Raw genomic sequence first — 22,298 nt, forward strand, 5'->3', positions numbered from 1 at the left:
CAAGTAAGATCCAACTTGAAAATTTTTGTTAATATATTGAAAATAAAAATACAAATTAAGGGTAATTTTTAATTTTTAATTTTTAATGTAAAACATATAGAGTTACGAGTCATATAATATACCCCAAACCAATCCTTGATTGGGCCTATGTGCATGATTTTGTATTTACAATACTAGGTTTTTATACAATGTAAATATTTATGGGGGAATAAGTATTAAATTAAAAGAGAGTATTGTTAGAGCATAAAATGAAAAGATGTATAATTGTCCTCAATGTAATAAATGGTTATAAAGCGGTGGATGGAGAAAGACAAATTGAAAAATTGAAAAATATTTGTCCCCAAAATGAAATGATAACCTTCCATTATCCTCCTATCATATTATCATCTTTTTTGTTTTCATAATTTGACTTTTCTTCTCTTCTTAAATATTTACACAAATGCAAGCATGCTTTTAATAAAAAATTTAAAATGGTGAGAGAAGAATCGAACAATTAAAGTTTGGCTGAGGTAGAATGGCATAAACCCTACCGTATGTCATTAGGATCATTAGTATTCAAATTATTATATTGTTAACAGTATTAGTTTTAGTATATAGTACTTCCTTTGTTCCGCTATACTTGTTATATTTGACTTTTTATATAATTTAATGTGTTATTTTGATCATTTATATATTGAACTATACACATCTAAAAAATATAAAAAAATTAATATTATGAAACTATGTAATTAGAAGATTCAAACAAGATCTCACCTGACAATATTTTTTTTTACACATTAGCCGCAATATATAAAATAAACTTGAATGATGAATAGTGTCAAAAACCGTTATGTAACTAGTATTTAAGAAAGGAGGAAGTATTATTGTAATTAGCATCAACATATTATTAATGTTAGTAATAATATTAAGAAAAAATAACCGTGTATAATATAAACTTTTACTGATTTTCCTGCAATAATACGAACTTTCGATTAACCCTAAATAATACAAACTTTAATATGAATTTCCCTAGAGCATCTTTAACCTATTATTAACCTACAATTGTAGGTTAAGTTGCTCAAAAAAAAAAAAAGAAAATACAAAAAATAAAATAAAAAGTACAAAAAAAGTGAAAAAAAAAAAGAAGTAAAGAACATGAATTCCTAATCTTCACCGTACCCCTTCCCTATCCCTAGCCAAACCTCCAGCCTCCATCCCCCACAGGCCACAACTACCACCGTTCCCCGCTCATTGTCACTCCCATTCCCCACTTCCAGCCACCACCATCTTCATCAAAATCCACCACCAAATCCAACTCCCCATCCTTTGCGCAGCCCCTATCCCCCTCTATTCTCAACCACCATCAAACCCTTCCCTCCACTCCACCACCACCAATCGGCCTCCCATAAACAGCGCCCTGTGCAGCCTTCCTCACCTCCTTTCCCTGACGCAACCTCCACAAACAACCACCATAACCACCCACCCTAAATGTGAATCACCACCATAACCATCCCAAATTCAAACCAACATAATCTTTAATCTACTTTTCCACTACCAAATTCGACCATCAAAATTGACCACCATTATTAAATTGGTGTTGCAGATATGAGTTGCTGAGCCTCGTTGGGTGGGGGCGCCGTCGCAGGGGAGGGGGAGGGGGTGGTGCACAGGTGGAGATTAAAGAGGGGATTGGAAATTATTTTTCTTTAAATAAAATTATCTTTTTTCTAGAGTAGAATTACCTGTTTTACAGGTTGCATGTGAATTTGAATGCTAAGGGAAAACGTATGCCAAAGTTGGTATTATTTAAGGTTAATCAAAAGTTCGTATTATTATAGGAAAATTAATTAAAGTTTATATTATTCACGGTAATTTTTTCTTAACTAAATAACAAAGAAAAATGTTTCCTTTTGATAAAAAAATTATTTTTAATATGAGATAGATATAATTATAAAAAGTAATAATAGTACTACTATAATTATTTGTATATTACTCCCTCTATTTTATATTGTTGGATACTTTTCAAATATTCCATGTATAAAGAGATAAAAAATGCTACTCATGATTTTCAATGGATAAAAAAAAGTTAAAATATGGAGTATCAATGTGTAATCCTATTACATTTGTCACGATACATATGACATGTATTCTTTCCATTCCTTAATAAAAGTTTTCACAAGTAATGTTTACGAGAATTAGAAAAAATAAAATCTTTACTTTTTGAATATATTATTTTATTAAATAATAAATTTGATTGAAGGAAATTAGGACCATAAACATTTAAAAATTATTAAAAGAAAGTTAGTGGAAAAATATGGAGACCACAACTAACAAAAAAATGTTTCAATAAAATTAGTTAAAAATATGTGGGAAGCATAAATAATATAAATATATTAAAATTAAATTAATGAAAAATATGTGGGGACCATATGTATTATTAAAATATTAAAAATAAGGATTATTTAAAAATGTCCAAATTTGTGATACAAATAGAAATATTCATTATGAAAACAACAAATAAAATATTTAAAAATGACAAATAAAAGTTTTTTGATAAACAAAGGGAATATTTCTTATAATTTGAATTTTTATAAGAAAAACTACTTAAAATGATCGATCATTTTACTGATTTCCCTACAATTTTACAAATTTTTTGCAACACACAAGCCATCATCATTGCTGAGAACCTTCACCCACCTCCGTCATCACTAAGAGTGCTTCCACCAAGCGCGAGCCAAGGCTAGAGGGCTTCGCCTTCACCACCAATTGCAACCATTATCACACTCTAATTCATCCACACGCGCTCCCCTTACTTCTTTCTTTCTTTTTCTTCCTCCTCCCAACTATTAACCCCATATTACTTCCCACCCGATCACATATTCATCAACTTTGGCCTACCAAAACATTCCACTCAGCCCACCGATGATGGAAGTTTTGACGAATGGCAGAGCGATCTAGAGTTCATCCTCACACCGTTACATACGACCACCATCAACACTGCCAAGGCAGATATTCCGGATCCGAATCGGAGTATTTACTAAAAGGATATCTGATTTTTAATTATATATATATATATATATATATATATATATATATATATATATATATATATATATATATATATATATATATATATATATATATATATATATATAAAACTTTGATTATATTATTGAGTATACTAATATTTATAATTCACCGGTACAACTAAGTTACATAATTAATTTATGTTAATTAAATTAGACTTTTGAAAATCTAACCATATTTTCAAAATGATTTTTTTTCAAACATTAAATAATAAGTTTCATTAAAGAAAGAAAGCGAAATGAGTTTAAATATTTATGTGTAAAAATCGCAAAATTTTTTTTAAAAGGCAAAAAAATAAAAATAAAATAAAATCGAATATCCAGTATCCGATTCGATAAATCAAATATATGAAATCTAGAAATCCATTTTAATCCGAATCGGAACAAACCAAATCATGATTTTCATTATTAGAAAAGTAGATTTTTGAATCCGAATAGATTCGGTATACGATTTTAAACACCCTTAATTAGCATTATGGCACGTATTATGATTATTTCTTAACCAGATCTAAAACAATCGTTTGGGTCATTCTCTGTCATACTAACAAAACTTAATTAAGTGAATGTGCTAAAAACATGGTAAATTGTAATAAGTTTAATTTTTATTACTACTATTTGGTACCAACAACCAACGGGTCGTAACTACAAATTCAAATTGTTAATAGTTCAATATTTCTACTAAATTTGGGTTGAAGTAAAATAATTGGTGGAATTTATGAACGTGTGCGAGGGCCTCTCGACGCGATCTGACTTGTTTATAATTTTTTTCTTACAAATTTTCATTGATATAGACATGTCATCAAATTGAGTATTAAAATGCATTATAACTTAATTACTTGTTTTTGTCAATAATATTTAAACAATTAATGGTTATAAATCTATAATAATATATCATAATTTATTAGGTTTTGTGGAAGACGATTAATAATTCTCATTAATGACAAAGGGTAAATATATATAGTACAAAAAAATCCCTTATTCAAGTGATATAATAATTACATAATATGTGTTCCTAAACTAATATCAAAACAACTAATTACGATTATTTAAGGAACGCAAAAACTTATTCAAGGGACCTTCCATATATATACCGGTCCAAAAGCCAAAAATTGAAAACCAAAAGTGATCTAAATTTCAAAAATTAAAGAATAAAAATTCAATTTTGACTTTAAAGATATCAATTTCTACTTAAAGTAAATCTTAAATAAATCAATTAAAATATAAAAAAATTAAATTATGAACTAAAAGTGATCAATTTTGACATTAAACTGATCAATTTCTACGTACTAGTTTATACCTTAAAGTAAAACTTTAAAGAGCTCAATTATATATAAAGTGATTCTTTAAATGATCAGTTACAACTTTTAAAAGATATTAATAAAAAAATTCAATTTTGATTAAAAGTGATCAATTTTTACATTAAAGTGATCAATTTCTTCATACAAGTTTATATCTCTAAATGAGTCAATTTTTTTAAAGTCTTCAATTTCAATGTTAAAGTGATCAATTTAGACCTTGAAGTGATCAATTATATATAAAATGAGCAATTAAATAATCAATTATAACTTATAAAAGAAATCAATTATAAACTGAAATAGATTAATTACTATTGGTCTATTGGAAAAAAATATAATTAGGCTGATTGGACTATTGGACTATTGATCTCATATTGAGACGGTCACTCGCAAAATTAGTTGTTTAAGAAATGTACAATATGTTGATTGTTGGCAAGAATAATTCATAGCCCATTATTAGCTTGTTCTATTTTTATTTAAATAAAGGGTTCATTTAAAGCTCAATCCATTTAACATTAAAATTCGGGCCCCAAAGAGCCCTCAGTCCATTGCACAACTTTAGTTATGTGGTAGAAATTGATAAAAAATGATTAATTAGACTTAATATAAATAGGAAAAATTAATATTAATAATCCATCCTTTCACCTTTCCATTGTGAATAATTACACTTTTGAATTATTTTCTGATAAAAACTTATTAATTAGATTTAATAAATATTTGCTTATATTTGAAGAAATAATGTACAGTGAATAAAAATGGTTAGTAACTTTGATTTCGATTAATATTATTTTAGTGTTGTTGTACTTGATGAGTAACGGTCACAACTACTTCTCATCGATCTACAACGATACCACAAACATCAATTACATAGTTACAACAGCATCATTTACGGCGCCTGAGTTAGTCTACTTGACAATGAGGGTGATTGGGCCATATGTTTATACCACAAAAATCTTGGTTGCACATTGTAGGACGTGAACACGATCTAACCAAATTCAGGATCATCTTCATCATTCTCGGTAAATTCATAATATCCTATCCATCTTTGCTCTACTGTAGAAGTTTTTGTTTTCCCTTTCAACTCTTGGGATACATACCCAAATTTAACATCATATTCGAATTTGTACATGTTAAAGTGTCTATTATTATTTACATATAGGTCGCCCAACATAAAAAAAGAGAGAGAAATCCTTAGCTAGCTTGCATGTGATATGCTACAAACAACGAACAACAGATTATTGATTACAAATTATGAAAACTACTAATAATTGATTACTAACTTAATTAAATTATGATTAATAACTTGATCACAAATTACTAATAACAAATAACAGCTCAGTTACGCCTATGATTAATAACTTAATTAATACAAACAAAAGATAAAGGTAAAGTTAGCACTGTTAAGTTCATTGCTATCATTGAGTTGATTTCGTGTCATATATTTAGATTGGATTAAAATTAAATGTTAATTTCATATTAATTTACACATAATTGTTAATTAAGTTTCAAAATCACATTAAAATTGAATTAAAATGGTCGGGTTTATTTTCAGTAATATAATTAATTACAACCATGCCGCACCCAATAGAGTATACTATAAATGGGTCTAACATATTCCAGTGTGGGGCCCTCCATTAGAAAATATGGCGTATCATTTACTCATAAGGAAAAATATATAAAAAAATATTATAATTGAACATAACATGTTAAGGAATTTGTGAAATAACTAAAATTATTAAATATTTTATTATGAGGTGAGAATTAAAATCTTGTGTCATATGAATGAAAGGAAAAAATTTTAAATATACTAGACTAATTCATAATTCTTTATGTTATATTAATCTTTCTCCATTATGATAAATCAAAATGACAAAAATAGTAGAGTATTTATTTAATTTAATAATTAAAAGCATTAATTTGACTTGTGTTCAATTAATGAGTATCCATTAACTTCCACTAAAAACACCATTAACTAAAAACACTATTATTAAGCTTGAATGGCAAAAGTGCTAATAGTTGCATCCTAAACACACTTCATGTTCTAAGTCCAAGACCATTTTGCAGGACTAGCAATCGCCATCCTTTTTATACTAATTGCTTATGTGAAGTTACGAGTGGAAGGTGCAATGCTTACCGTAGATGTCCGCCGAGTATCTCTAGTTAGCGGTTGAGATGTTTATTCGGATCATCGGATCGATTTTTAGGTCAAATGTTTCGAATTGTTTCAAAATTAGTTCTTATATATATATATATATATATATATATATATATATATATATATATATATATATATATATATATATATATATATATATATATATATATATATATATATATATATATATATATATATATATATATATATATATATATATATATATCCTTGTATGTGTTTACATAATTGTTAATATTATATATATATATATATATATATATATATATATATATATATATATATATATATATATATATATATATATATATATATATATATATATATATATATATCCTTGTATGTGTTTACATAATTGTTAATATATTTTATATCTTTGATCAAATCAAGTTCAATTACAAGATCGAGTAAATTTCAAAGTATTGAATTTGTTTTGAACACCTCTACTTAATGGTAAAAGACTTGTTTAAATTTAGTCCATAGTAGCATAGTGTACATCTTTTCATTTTAAGAGTAAAATTATAAATAAAGAAATATTAAGATTGATGTATGCTATGTCAGAACTTATTTTTAAATTATGCTAATTTCTTTTTTTTTTATATATAATTTTGTTGAGTTTGCTCTAAAAGACGGATTAGGAAAACAATTTTTGTTTGTACAAGAATAAGATTCAATTTGTTATCTAATTTCACCTGACCCCTTGATAAATCTCTCTTTTGGTGGATATTTAGAATATAATGGAGTATTGTTATTCATAGTATCTTCTACTATCTCTTTTATTTATTTTTATTTTTTTTGAGAAAGTATTGCTAAAATTGTCAAATACTTCTACTATATATCCATGATAATATTCACAAATCACATTTCTCAACAATAAATTGATCATATATTTTCATTAGCTAGTCTTTTAGAGACGTATCTCAAACCCAGTTCATTAAAGATTAATACCTACTTACCGTATTCATAATGTCTACTTATATTATTATCATTAATGTTTACTTACCGTATCCTTAATGTCTATTTTCAATATCTTAAATGTTTACTTATATTATTCTTAATGCCTACTTATAATATTTTAAAAAATATATAATGATCCGGCCCAATTAGAGATGGTCTCTCACAAGAACTTTTGCATTTTCATTTAAGATAGTTTTGTTGTTAAATAAATATCATAACTAAATTAAATTAATTTAAACATTTATTTTTTCTTCAAACAATTAGTTTATTACAAATTAACTCTTTATATAGACATGTTTCAGTGTAAGACACTCTTATACAAGAATTTCTCTAAATTGATACATCATAATTATTCACTAACAAAAAAGGCAAATGGACCCGGAAAAATAGTGCAAAGTTTTTATTAAACTAACTCAATTTAATTAATCTCTTTTATATGTGTAATTTGTAAATTAATTAAGCCTAAATCATATACAAATACAAACCTTCAAATGACAACATTAAACACAATTTTGATCTCTTCGTCGTTTCCACTCCTCACCACCAATCATAACATCAATAAAACAAAGTTAAAAAGGAAGAAATGGACCATTCACCTAATGGCAAAAATTAATAGATTTAAAAAAATGATAATATAAAATATAATTTGCGAATTAAAGTTTTTTTAATTACGATTTTAATATTTTTTATTCGAATTATAGTTATTAAAGTATCAATGTTTACAATGTTCAAGTCAAATCACAAATTCTAATCATGTTAGGGGTCCAAAGTTTTAGGTTAGACCTTATCATGGGCGGCAGGCCCGACCCGGCTCGAAAAAGTGAGGGTTTGGGTACCAAAATATAGCCCGATGGGTGGGTTTGGGCAGAAAATAAGTGGCCCAAATTTTTTTGGACGGGTTAGGGATTGGTGTTTGGCCTGCGGGCCGGCCCGGCCCGATTCGAAAGGAGCTAAGTTGGTCCAATTAGTTACATATTTTGATTATTTCATATGCTAACAATTTTTTTTCATATTGCATCAAGGTCGGTTTACTATTTTTAATGTTGAAGAGGAGGAAGAAGAGGTAGATCGTGAAGATGACGATTGTCAAATCACTAATTAGTTACATAATTTGATTATTTTGTATTTGTTTATTTGAATTATTTGTAATTTGTGTTTTAAATTATGTATAATATGTAACAATTGTATTTGTTTATTTCAATTATTTGTAATTTTTATTTTTAATTATGTATAAATAATATATAACATAGGCCCGCAAGCCCGCATATTACGAGTTTGGGCAAGAACTTTTAGGCCCGCCCGCATCAATGGGCTGTTTTTTCCGCCCAGCCCGGTGTTTGATCACGTCTATTTTAGGTTAAAATGGTCGGATTTCTGTGATTTGACCGGTCTGAAAGATATAAACATTGATACTTTAGTAACTGTGATTCGTAAAAAATTTAAACTTTAAAGCTGTAATTTGCAAATTATTACTTTTACAATATAAATATTTATTTTCAAATTTTTTATTATGCTAAATAATTGTCGGTAGAATTTTTTATTTGCTTGTGTTTCAACTACTACCCATTACCTTCCAACATGAACAATTAAAATAATAATGCAAGTTAGTCTAATTCATCCATTATTTATCCAATTCTACCAGAAATATTCCCACTCCATTATATAACTTTGAGATATTAATTTCATTTGAACATATACATATAATTAAAAATAAAAAAAAAACACCATGAATAACAAGAATATAGATTTGCACCTTTTCCTTGTATTTATGCTGCTAATATTCAGCTTTAATTGCTTATGTGGGGTCACCAATGGAAGGTGTATCGCGTATAATAAATGTGCCGGCGCTACCTAAATCTGACGTATATTTTTAGTTTTTACGATGATAAAATCATGTATATTCGCTTTTTTCAAATTTTATATAAAAGTTTAATAATAATTAATTAAAATTAATTAATGAATTAAGAAAATTATATGTTATTAGCGAAATTTACTACAAATAATTATCGAATTGGCGACAACGCTTTTCGTCGCCATTTGATAGCTAAACGGTCAAAAAGTAGGCCGGGCGACCACTAGCCTCTTCGCTGTATATGTAAAAAAAATAAAAAAATAAAAGCTTTTATTTTTTTTAATTTTTTTTAAATATACAGCGACGAATCTAGCGGTCGCTATGTGGTCGCCAAGGGCGACCAACCAACCCCCTCGCTGATTTTCCATTGTTATTTCGATAATTATTTGTAGTGATTGTTGTTTTATTTTAGTTATATATTTATATATCTTTGTGTATGTTTAAATTTTGGATTGAATTTAATTATACATTAATGTAATTGATGGTTGTATACCGAATAAATATAAAGTGTCTCGAGTACAAATTCTCATGGACTACTTTGCTCTTTTTTTTTTTTTATTGCAATATGTTTTGGAGTTTTGGCCTTAGATAATTTGTTTTTATATCAAAAAATTGATGGTAATATTGATACATGTAGAATCTTTAAAATGTGGAGTTGAGTTGAGTTTAGTGAATGTACATTCTAATTAGGGTTGAATATAGTTTAGTTAATAATTTAATACGCTATAGCTTAACCAAAAACTTTAGAGAGATGTTCTCAATTGTTATTCTCAATTTTGTGTTCTTGACCACTCTCACCATGATACTAGACCCATACAATTAATTAATTTATTTAATTAATATCACTTTAAGATTATAAGTAATAACTTTAAAACTATAAATGTAACCAGTTCAAAATTGTAAATGGGTTATAATTAGTCAATTTAAAATTAATTAAGTAATAACTACTACTTCTGTTCTTTTTTTCTTTTCTCGTTTACTTTTTGCATAATTTTCAAAGCAAAATTTAAGTCTTAGTATCTCTTAATACACATAATAAAAAATTATAAAAAGACATAATAAAAAAGTGTATATTAAAGCGAATCTAAAAAGATCTCATATGAATATATTTTATTTTATAAATACGTTTCTAAAACATTAATCAAATTTCTCTTTCTTAAAGGTGAAATATTCAAAAAAAAAAAACATTAGAAAACAAAGGAAATATAATACTATAAATGTATGTGGATTAGTATTCACTATTCAGTACAATCAAAATAATCTAACCGTAAAAACCATCTAATTTAAAAATATGTATAAAAAGAAATACTATTATATCAATAACTTTTCAAATTTATTTATTGCACTTAGGTTCAATTATTAAGGACAATACATACCTCACATATCTTATCCTTACTTCATTGTGGACCCTCTATACAATAAATATGCATGTTACATTTTTTTTCCTCCAATAAAGTAGTACGGATAACTATTCATAATTTCAATATATATTAATTTCATTTGCTATATACGTTTGAGATATAAATTCCATTCAATCCCAATCCCCAATACCTAATCCCCATCAATTATTTTAAAAAAAACACCATGAAAAATAACAAGAATATAGTTTTGCACCTTTTTCTTGTATTTATGCTGCTAATATTCAGCTTTAATGAATATATAGCTTCTGCTCAATGCATCACAAAGAGAAATAATGTAAAAACTCCACGACCATTTTGCAAGGCAGAAATGTATGGTAATTGCTTATGTGGGGTCACCAATGGAAGGTGTATCATGTATAATAGATGTGCCCGCGCTATCTAAATCTGACGTATATTAATTTCATTTGCTATATAAGTTTGAGATATAAATTCCATTCAATCCCCAATCACCAATCCCCATCAATTATTTTAAAAAAAACACTGAAAAATAATAGTAAGAGTAAATTATTTCCTTCATTTATTTTTCTTTTATTTACATTGCTATTTTTGAGCTTCAATGTGGTTCATATTGAGGGCAAATGCTTGAAGGTCACTGATGCTCAGAGTAAGAGACCAGTCTGCGACAACAAAAAGCAAGTTGGTGATTGCTTGTGCAAGGTTACAGATTCACATTGCATTGTTTACCGTAGATGTCCCCGCCATCAATCAAGTTAATAGTAGGTTAAATTTATATGTCAATACTTTCTTAAAAATTATGTTTCTATTTTTGGAATTTTTTTTGGTTCGAGTGGTCAGAGAATCTCTATAGACAAAGGTTTGATTCGAGAATTAATTGACTCAAAGTATTCTTGTCACGAGGATGAAATAAAATGTATTTAATTATTAGGCTAATTTGTAATTCTCTAAGCTAATTCGAAAACTCTTATTTGTTTCTACACAAGGGTAAGGTTCGATTCGGCTTAGTGAAATTGTAGTTTATCTTCTCAACTATGAATTTGAGATTTCAATTATATATGTACGTTTCCTAATTACTTTTACTTCGATTTAATCGTTGAGAAATAATGTTAAATCTTGTTATTAAATCATATATAGATGGGATGTTATTAATAGTTGTATGTTAAAATTAATTTGAAGTGCTTGATTGAATTTGATTATGCTCTAGCTCTTTCAATTTTGATTAAAGAATTTGTTTGATAAATGATTACTGGTAGGAGGTATTTGTTAAATTGATTAATTGAAAGTAATTTATAGCACTACAGCAAAAGGTGGAGTTTTTAGAGGCTTGAATTTCAACGCAATAGAAAGTGTCGAAAAAAGCACAGAATCTTTAGACGCTTATTTTTTAACGTACAAAACAGTTGATAATTACACAGGCTTCAATAGTCGAAAATCCAAAAAAATTTAAGCGAAAGGAAGAGCGGGTTCTACCCCGCCTAAACAAAAACAAAATGGCATAATAGCTTAAACAAAAACCCTAGCCGCTTAAAAGATAATTTCACTTCATTTTTTCATTATCCTCGCCGCCGTCACCATCTCATCCTCGCCGTCAGATTTACCATTTTTTTAATTTGTTAGCATTAGAGTATAATTTCATTGCTTACACTTTGTAATTTTTCGAAGCCTATAAACAATTGTGGAAGCATTGAGAAGATGTAAACCATGTGCTCAACTTTACAGATTTGATTTCATCTCCATTAACTTTTTCTCTTTGTTTTTTTACAATTACATGGAAACTACCGATTTTATCTTGTTAGAATTAAAATCGCAATGTCTTCTTTGTAGATTGTTCCTTTTAAGTGTTACATTTCTTGTTTGTCAACTTAGGGCTATATATTCACCTATCATCATCAACCTTTTAATATTGATCTTCACTAATCTTTGTTTAATTAAATGACTTTAGCATGATAGAGAGGAGTTTTACTTATTACAAGAACATCTGACTATCATATATTTTCTTTAACTTGTTTTCTTTTATAGTTTCCATGGGGTTTTGATGAAGTCTATATTACAAGCTTGTACCTTAAAAAATGTTTGTTTTGCCAGTATTTAACCATTTTAAAAGAGAATAGTCTTTGTCTTTGAACAGTGTCATCTTTTTATGCTGCGTTCCAACCTCCATCAAATTAGAAATTGTATTAATTATATACAAGTTCAAAACTAGTCCCTTTTATTAGTGGATCTTTGCTATAGGTGAACAAGTTTATGGGACTACCTGTTGCAACTTCGATCTGGTTTTTTTAGTTAAGTGCAATCAAACCTACAAACCTTGTGCTCAACTTAAATTTATAATCAATAGCGACTTTAGCTTGGCTGACATTTTGTCTTGAGATGAATTTTTATAATTTTGTTGAGCTAATATTGTATTTATCTGATTTCTTTTTTTTTTTTTTTTTTTTTTTTTTTTTTTTGTTGTTGTTATCATATGCTTTTGTGAATGATTTTAATTTTGTATATATGATGGCATGATGGTGGTTTGACTTTATTTTTTCCTACTTGGTAAATAATAAGAATTATTATTATTTTTATCATTCATTGAATCTTTTTCATATTACTTTTTAGTGCTTATGGTAGAAGTGTAATTAAGAATTTTTTAATGTTATGTTTTGCTTGTGGTTAGATGAAGTAGACCCTTCATTCTTTTAGTTTTGCTAAAGTTGTGCATTTTGTTTGATGTGTTGCAGATTTTTGCTGTTGATGTTCATATTATGACTAAGAAATCATTTTTTGCGAAGGTCTTGACGCTAAAGTGAAAATTGCAACATAATGAAAACAATTTTGCAGGCCTTTAACTTTTGACAAACTTTTAGCTTTATTGATTTTGCACTCTTTAAATATTAAAATTAGGTATTTTTGTTGGTTGGACTTTTCTGACCAAGTTACGAAAACTTAAGATCAAAGCTCCATCGACGAATGTAAGTACGCATATGAATATTGAATTCTAATACTTTTGTGGATATGATGATTTGAGTTACTAAATTTCGCCATCTCTTTTCATTTTATCGCCATCCCTCCTTGAAATTACGTATTTGCCCCTAAAGTTTAAAAAACTACAAAATTGTCACTGGACTTAAAACTTAATTAATTAATGTAAATCACACTTAATAACACTATTAACACTTTAATCGGGAACATTTGTCTATATATATCGAATTCTCAGACGTGTATGAAGTACGAATTCAAACACGGTACTATCTCTCTAAAAACTCTTAAACTCTTAAACTCTTAATCGGTTAACTATGGCTAACGAAAGCGACTATGAATCGGATGCGGTACGTAAATTTTTCGATTTGAATCGTTGGAAATTTAAAAAAAAAAAAATTAAATCGCACAAAACTGAGTGACTGGACCATGGTTCAATCGCACAAAACTGGGCAACTGGACCATGGTTTAGTCGCCCAGTTTCATGCGATTTAATTTTTTTTATTTTTTATTTATTTATTAACGTAATACTCCCTCCGTTCCTATTTGTTTTTCCACTTTGGGTATTTCACATAGATTAAGAAAAATAGAATCTTTGGTGGTAGTGGGTATTATTTTAATATATAATAGTGGAAAGTAATGATTGTATTCGAAGTATGAGGTTGTAGTGGGTATTATTTTAATTAAATAGTAGTGTGAAGTAATAATTGTATTGAAAGTATGAGAGAGAAAATAATTATTTATGGTAAAAGAGGGTATTTGAGGGGTATAAATGGGAAAAAAACTTTCCAAAAATGGAAAGTATTCTAAAGTGGAAAAACTTATGGAACTACCCGTTTTAGTAATGTGGAAAAACAAAAAGGAACGGAGGGAGTATTTTATTATTATTTTTATTATTATTATTATTGTTGTTGTTGTTGTTGTTGTTGTTGTTGTTGTTGTTGTCGTTATTAATTTTACTTTTCGTAATTTTATTTTTATTTTTATTATTATTATTATTATTATTATTATTATTATTATTATTATTATTATTATTATTATTATTATTATTATTATTATTATTATTATTATTATTATTGTTGTTGTTGTTGTTGTTGTCATTATAATAATAATAATAATAATAATAATAATAATAATAATAATAATAATAATAATAATAATAATAATAATAATAATAATAATTATTATTATTATTATTATTATTATTATTATTATTATTATTGTTTTTTTAATTTTTTTTATTAATTTACGTAATTTTATTATTATTATTATTATTATTATTATTATTATTATTATTATTATTATTATTATTATTATTATTATTATTATTATTGTTGTTGTTGTTGTTGTTGTCATTATTAATTTTACTTTTCGTAATTTTTTTATTATTGTTATTATTATTATTATTATTATTATTATTATTATTATTATTATTATTATTATTATTATTATTGTCATTATTATTATTATTATTATTATTATTATTATTATTATTATTATTATTATTATTATTGTTTTTTAAATTTTTTTTATTTACGTAATTTATTATTATTATTATTATTATTGATATTATTATTATTATTGTTGTCGTCATTATTATTATTATTATTATTATTATTATTAGTATTATTATTATTATTATTATTATTATTATTATTTTTATTAATTTTTTTTAGTATTAGTATTTTTATTAATTTTTGTTATAATTATTATTTATATTTTCGTCATTAATGTAATTAATTTATATTATTTTTATTTCAAATTTGCAGGAGTTTGAAAACTTTGGAGACAACGTTGACTACTTCGGTAGCTTTGTTACGGATAGAGAATTTACTTCCGTAGATGAGTTACATAGTTGGGCCGATACGATAGCAATAACAATTAGTTTTCAATTTACACGTGCTTCTTATAAAAAGAAAGAAGGACGTTCTAGAGTTAGTGTCTATTTAAGATGTCACCGCTATGGTAATATTAGGGGTGATGTACATAATCTAGATAATACTGCCCGACCTGGTTCTAAAAGTAGAAGTTGCGGGTGTAAATTTTTGATTGTAGGAACTAGTCGTAAACCAGGAGAAAGACCTTGGACGGTAAGGGTGTGTCTTGGTGAAAAAGAAAAACATAACCACCCATTCTTAGTGTACAGAGATGGTCATGTAAGGGCGAATAGGATAAATGTAGATATTCGGAAGCACATACGACAGCTTAGTGCAACCGGAATGCAACCGGCCTTTATTATGAATTCTATTAGAGATAATTTTCCTGGTTTTTATGCTAGTATGAATCAGATATATAATATTAGGCAATCAATAAGGAGAGAAGAGATGGAGGGTAGGACTCCCCTTCAACACTGTCTTCATACTGCCACAGAACTTAATTACGTGGTCTGGACAGACTTGGATAGCGAAGGGCAATTGAGCAGACTATTAATTGCAAATCCTACCTCTATCCAAATGATACGTACGTGGCCGTATGTAGTGTTGATAGATACAACGTACAAAACGAACAAACAAAAGTGGCCACTATGTGATGTGATCGGAATGACGCCAACCAATCACAACTTCTTGGTTGCGTTTTGTTTGATGCGAGATGAGGCGGCTGTGTCGTATTCGTGGGTGTTGCAGGGATTGTGAGATATTTTCGGCACTGCTCAAACTCCTAGCGTCATTGTAACCGATCGAGACAAAGGTCTATCTGCAGCTATTCGTGACGTCTTCCCAGGTAAAAAGGTTTTGTTGATTAATTAATGTCGTTCTATGTATTGAATATGTCGTAATTACGTTCAATGTTTTGTTTAATGTAGATGTGCGGCATTTGTTATGCATCTGGCATATTGCCAACGACGTTGAGAACATGGTGGACAAGTTGTGTGGCGGGAAAAAAAATCAACAAGGCCAAATATTCAGACAGGGTAGATGGAACCCCTTGGTTGAAAGTTCTACAATCGGGGAATTTGAACAGAGATGGCAAGCGATCGTTAGTACGTGGTCGGTTAGGAACAAAAAGGTCGTTCGGTATTTGGCTGGAACATGGATTCCACTTAGAGATAAATTTGTGTGTGCGTGGACGAATGATTGTTTGCACATGGGTAACCAGAATACCAGCAGAGTCGAAAGTCAACACTCGTCTTTCAAGTATTACCTTGGTAGCGGTAATAGCTCATTCGATACCCTGTTTAAAAGGGCACACGCACAAATTACAAATCAGCAAGCCAGGATCCGACAAGCGCTACAGGAATCCATGGAAGGTCGCTGCGACAACATTTCTTTAGACCTTTATATCGCCACATATCTATCTACGCCTTGGAGCAGCTCCAGCTTGAGTATAACCGCATGTTAGAACTGGGTGATTTTGTATTAAACAAATGCGGTTGTGTACTTCAACAAACCCATGGATTGCCGTGTGCATGTTATTTACATATGTGCATCAGTTCACATGGTGCTTTGTACGTGGATGACATTCATCAATTCTGGAGTACTTTGAGGTACACAGAGGTCGGAGACGAGACCAACGAAGGAGTGCGATACGCGAACGCCAATGACAAAGAGTACTTTCAATCTCTGGTCGATGAAGTCCTTAAATCTGATCCCGCTGTTGTACGCCGAATGTCTCAGGTACTTGAATATAAACTACACCCAGAAGGAGCCGAAATACCTGAGCCTTACGCAAGTCCACCGAGAAAGGGAAGACCAAGCACAAGTAAAACCATGAGAAGGAAAAAAAGTGCATTTGAATATAACAGATCATCTTCTCGTGGTCGAGGGTCTAGATCTTCTTCCCGCGGAAGATCTAGTGGCAGATCTAGCGGTCGAGAAACGCAATCCTCAGTAGGAAGTAAGTTTAGTTTCAACTTATCCGGTACATGACTTTCTTTTCCGTTATTTGCATTAATTTGTTACAGTTTAATATTATAAACCTTATTTTCAATTATTGCAGATGATCCAGGTGGTCGTGATTTTTCACAGTTTCCATGGCCTAATAACATCCCGTACATCCTTCCTCCTTACTTGTTCGACTGGATTGATGTGTTAAGTGATGGTAACTGTGGATTTAGAGCAATTGCCGTCACAGAGCTGGGAGGCGAGGAAGCATGGCCTCTTTTAAGACGTGCTATGTGTATGGAAATGCAAATGAACATAGAGCAATACCTAAGTTTGTATCTATCCCAGGAGTCGTTAGACGAGGCTATATTCAGAATAGGTTCACACGGCAATGGACCTGCTCCTTTTATTCACTGGATGGATGCACCGATGGCTTTGTACTCTGCAGCAACCTTTCTAAACATTGGCATTACTTTTTATGGTTCTGCTGACGGTAATCCGCAATTCAACTGCTTGATCTCCCGTTAAGGAGAACGACGATTCAGCCCCACTGCCGCCAATCCATCAACGTTGGAGAGAAGCGGTTGACAATTTCACCAGAAATATTGAGACACATTTCAGTACGAGGATTATGCTCTGGAATAATCTACGCGGGCCACGAGCACGACCAAGTAATAACACCGCTGACGATGCTGTAAATTTAGATACTCCATAGGCTTACGTGTTGTATAAATCATTATTTACTTGTATTGTAGAAATTATACGCGAGATTCAATTTGTATATAGTGCATAGGTATATTACTTTGTATAGTAACGATGTAATCATGAATTAAATGTGAGGTAAATAGCGTTGACGAAAATAAATACAATTATTAATGTAAAATAGTTGAATTACAGACTATGAAGGGCCATGCCCTTTAAAAATTTTCCATTCGTCAAATAAATCTCTACAATCATTAAGGTAAATTTCTAACGCATGTCGTTGACGGGGGTTCATATCCGCGAGGGAAGGAGGTAGTCTAGCCACTGGAGCAAATTGATAGGTCGTTTATGTACTATCAAACAAATCCTAATTTAATTATGCAACTAATATAGCGGCAATTAGGGTCGAATCCACAGGGAACAACGTAGTAAATGATTATTTTCCGGCTACCAATTGATCCTTAGTAACACACAATTTCAGAAAATATATGTCTAAACTAACTAAATGACTAGAATACAAACAATTTAATTAGAAAGGTAAATCAATGATACTAAGACATCTAGAGATAAATTTCCCCACTAGCATGATATGATGACAATAAGATCCTACTATCCTTTTCAACAATCATAAACAAGTTCAATGGGACGAATACACCATTAGAAATACTAATAACTCCTTTCGAAGACTATTAGCTTCACTACCATACTATCAAACCTATTTTCATGGAATCAAGCATAGTAATGACATTGAGCGTAGTATTCTATAAGATCCAACAATCAAATCTATCTATTTTCATGAAGATTATCAAGCCCTTGATCTAAAAGGCAATTCACTCAACCCTAACTTTCGTTAGCGATTGAATGAATTGTTAACCACAATTTCCAAAATTTCTATTGAAAATATATGAATTAACTAGCATAAGAAACCAAGCATGAACAAGGATTATGCATAATAAAAAGGGATTGGGATTCAATAATTCATCATCAAAATCATGGCTAGGGTTCCATCTAACCCTAGATTAAGAAACTACTCACACATATTAAATGCAACAAAACAATAATTAATTAAAGGAAACATGATTAAAAATAATAACAAGGAAAAGATAAAGAAATAATACTTGAAGTTGAATACCAAATGACGAACGAAAGTAATTGAAAGTTACAAAGTCTCTCTACCAAAGTGAAGAATTAAAAGTATCTAAAGAAAACAGAGAAAATGTTTACTCCCGTTCTATTACATTCCCCAGTGATTAAATAAGAAAACTGCGCTGAAAAACGGTTATTAAAGCAGGACCGGACCTGGTTTCTGGAAGACCGGACCGGGTTTCTGGCAAGACCGGACCGGGTCCGTGTGTTAAGAGTTTTCCAGAGAGTAGAAGTTGCAGAACCCGACCGGGTTTAAGTAAGACCCGACCGGGTCCGTGGGTTGAACATTCCAGTAAGTGATTTTAGACAAACCCGGCCGGGTTTGAGCTGGACCCGACCGGGTCCTGGGCTTGGATGCTTGCGTTCTTACTTCTTGCTTGAAATCACCCGGGTATGAAAATACCCGCCCGGGCCTATCATCTTGTGCTTACTTTTCTTCATGAGAACGCGACAAAAGTACAACGAAACCCAACGGGACTCGAAGCATGTCCGAATGGGCTCGTGAGCTCACAAAAGTGTTGCAATGCGGTCTCAAACTCTGCCAAATCTCGAAGCACGCATCTAATGCTCAGGAGTGATCCGCTTCCAACACAAGAGTGGAGTAAAATGACCTGAAATAATCAAAAACACAAAAAACTCCAACCAAGCGTAAAACCACATGGAAAATGCGAAATCACACATCAGAATGCTATAAAATGCAAGGGAAAGGAGCATAAAAATATAGTATAAAGTGCATACATCACAAATCGACTGGGCCATTCATTGAGGAACTGAAAAAACAAAAGGAAAAAAAAGTTAACAAGATATAAAACAACATCAAAAAAACACAAAAACATAGCAGAAAACAAGTATATTTTCAAAACTCACGTATTCAGATCTGCTCTGAGAAGGACGAGGACCGGAAGTCGGGCCTACGTCGGGGGCTATGTACGGGTGCGAGCATACTCTGAACCAGTCAACGTAAGTTGGTTCAGCCTCTAATGGCACAGATGCCCGGCGAAGTCCCTGCTCAACAAGGCGGGCACTAAAGGGGAACCTACTCCATGCCTCCAAATAAACAGCAGAAGAAGCAAAGGTCACGGATTAGGTACCTGTGCCGGTCGGAGAGCCTTGGCTGGTCTCATAGGAGCGGGGGGAATAGCCTGCATGAACCCGATTTGTCGCAATGTCCGCTCCGGCAAATACACCTCGACGACATCAAAGCACGTGATACCCCCGATGATGGTGGTGCGTGGGTGCTCATTCAGCAACGCAGTAGCAGCAGAATTGTACGGAGTCCATTCCACCTGCATGCAGACCAAGTTAACAAATAATGTAAAATTAAAAACACATGAATAACAAAATGTCATGTAATGTACAATACCTGAGTCTCCGTCATTGAGTCAAGAACCCTGCGGCAGTCCCTCAGCCTGTCCACCTCATGACATGGTTTCTTCGTTGACCACATCTCCGCCCTAGTCATGTTTGGCACATCTTCTCAGAGAGGATGAGGGCGGAAAGCGGGAAAGTACTCATAGATCCATGTCTGAAGCAATGTGAGACAGCCCGCAATGGTCTTGCAACCAGCCCTAGATGCCATTCCGAGCTGCCTATACAAGTAGGCCAAGGTCACCGCACCCCAGGCCACCTCCTGCTGATTGACGTTCACGGCAAGTATCGAGTGAGGTCGCATGCCAATTCTGGTCTTATCCGCCAGCAAGGTAGAGCCGACGATAGCCATGTAGTACGCTGTCGTCTGGGTATCCATGGCCTGGGACCTATGACACAGCTGCATCAGTTCAGCAACGTTCACGTAGCCGCATGTGAATGCACCTCTACGCCGAAGCTCAGACATAGGCTCCCCGAACCGATTGGTGATACCGACCTGCCACTCCGCCTCAGAAGGCTCAGCCGGCAGAGAACCTTCAATAGAAATGCCCAGTATGCGTTGCATGTCGTGCAACATAATCGTCATTTCCCCCCACTGCATGTGGAAGGTGTTCGTATCCGGCTGCCACCTCTCCACGAACGCCGATATCAAAGCACAGTCGATGTACTGGTGCATAATGTCCGGTAGTCGGCCGAGGGAAGTGGCAGGTAGAACATCGTTTAGCACATTGGACATATCCCTCAGTCGGATGATGGACTCCATCGGCCTCTTCCTAATACGGCAATCCAGAATCGGAGGCGTACGCTCGGAGCCGTCGAAAATAAGTTTAGCTACGTGCCCTCCATAGCTAGGGATCAGTCGCGTATCTGTCGGGCCCCCGGGCTGGGGCGATGTGACTAACCAGTCCGTGTTAGCGGACTGTGAGGGCCTGCTCTCCCATGGCGGCTTATTATCGACGAAACTACGTCCTGCGCGCTCAGATGCGGCAGAAGAACTAGGGCCGCTACGTGCGAATCTCTCATTGGGCCCCCGAACAACAGTCCAGTTCAATGGGCGAGAATCAGATGCTTCATATTGAACATCATCTACATCATTATCATCATCACTCGAAACCCCCCAACTACTCTGGATGCTGCTAGACTGGTCATCAAGAGGGGTTCGCAATAGGTCTAGCGCACTCGACTTCTGGGCAATATTGTGTCTGGCAGCCTATTCTTGCCTAGCCCTCCTAGCAGAACCCGTTACCCCCCTCTCATGCGGGTCCCCTCTGAGTAAGGTAGGCCTAGAACTATTACCTCTCAACAATTGTCTAAAAAAACCCTTTCCTTTTCTTTTATTACCAGTCATTTTCCACAATTTTTAACAATTTCATTAAATATTAATAATAAATGAACATAATCAAACATTACGTTACATTAACCACATTAACAAAAAACAATATTAATTTTCTAAATTGACAATAATTATAAAAATAATAACAATATTAACAAAAATAATAACATTAAAAATAATCATAACAAAAGGAACACAAATAATAACAATAATTATAACACTAATAACAAAAAAAATAATTATAAA

The sequence above is a fragment of the Amaranthus tricolor genome, chromosome 16 (assembly GCF_026212465.1).
Source record: "Amaranthus tricolor cultivar Red isolate AtriRed21 chromosome 16, ASM2621246v1, whole genome shotgun sequence".
In the NCBI taxonomy this organism is placed as follows: Eukaryota; Viridiplantae; Streptophyta; class Magnoliopsida; order Caryophyllales; family Amaranthaceae; genus Amaranthus; species Amaranthus tricolor.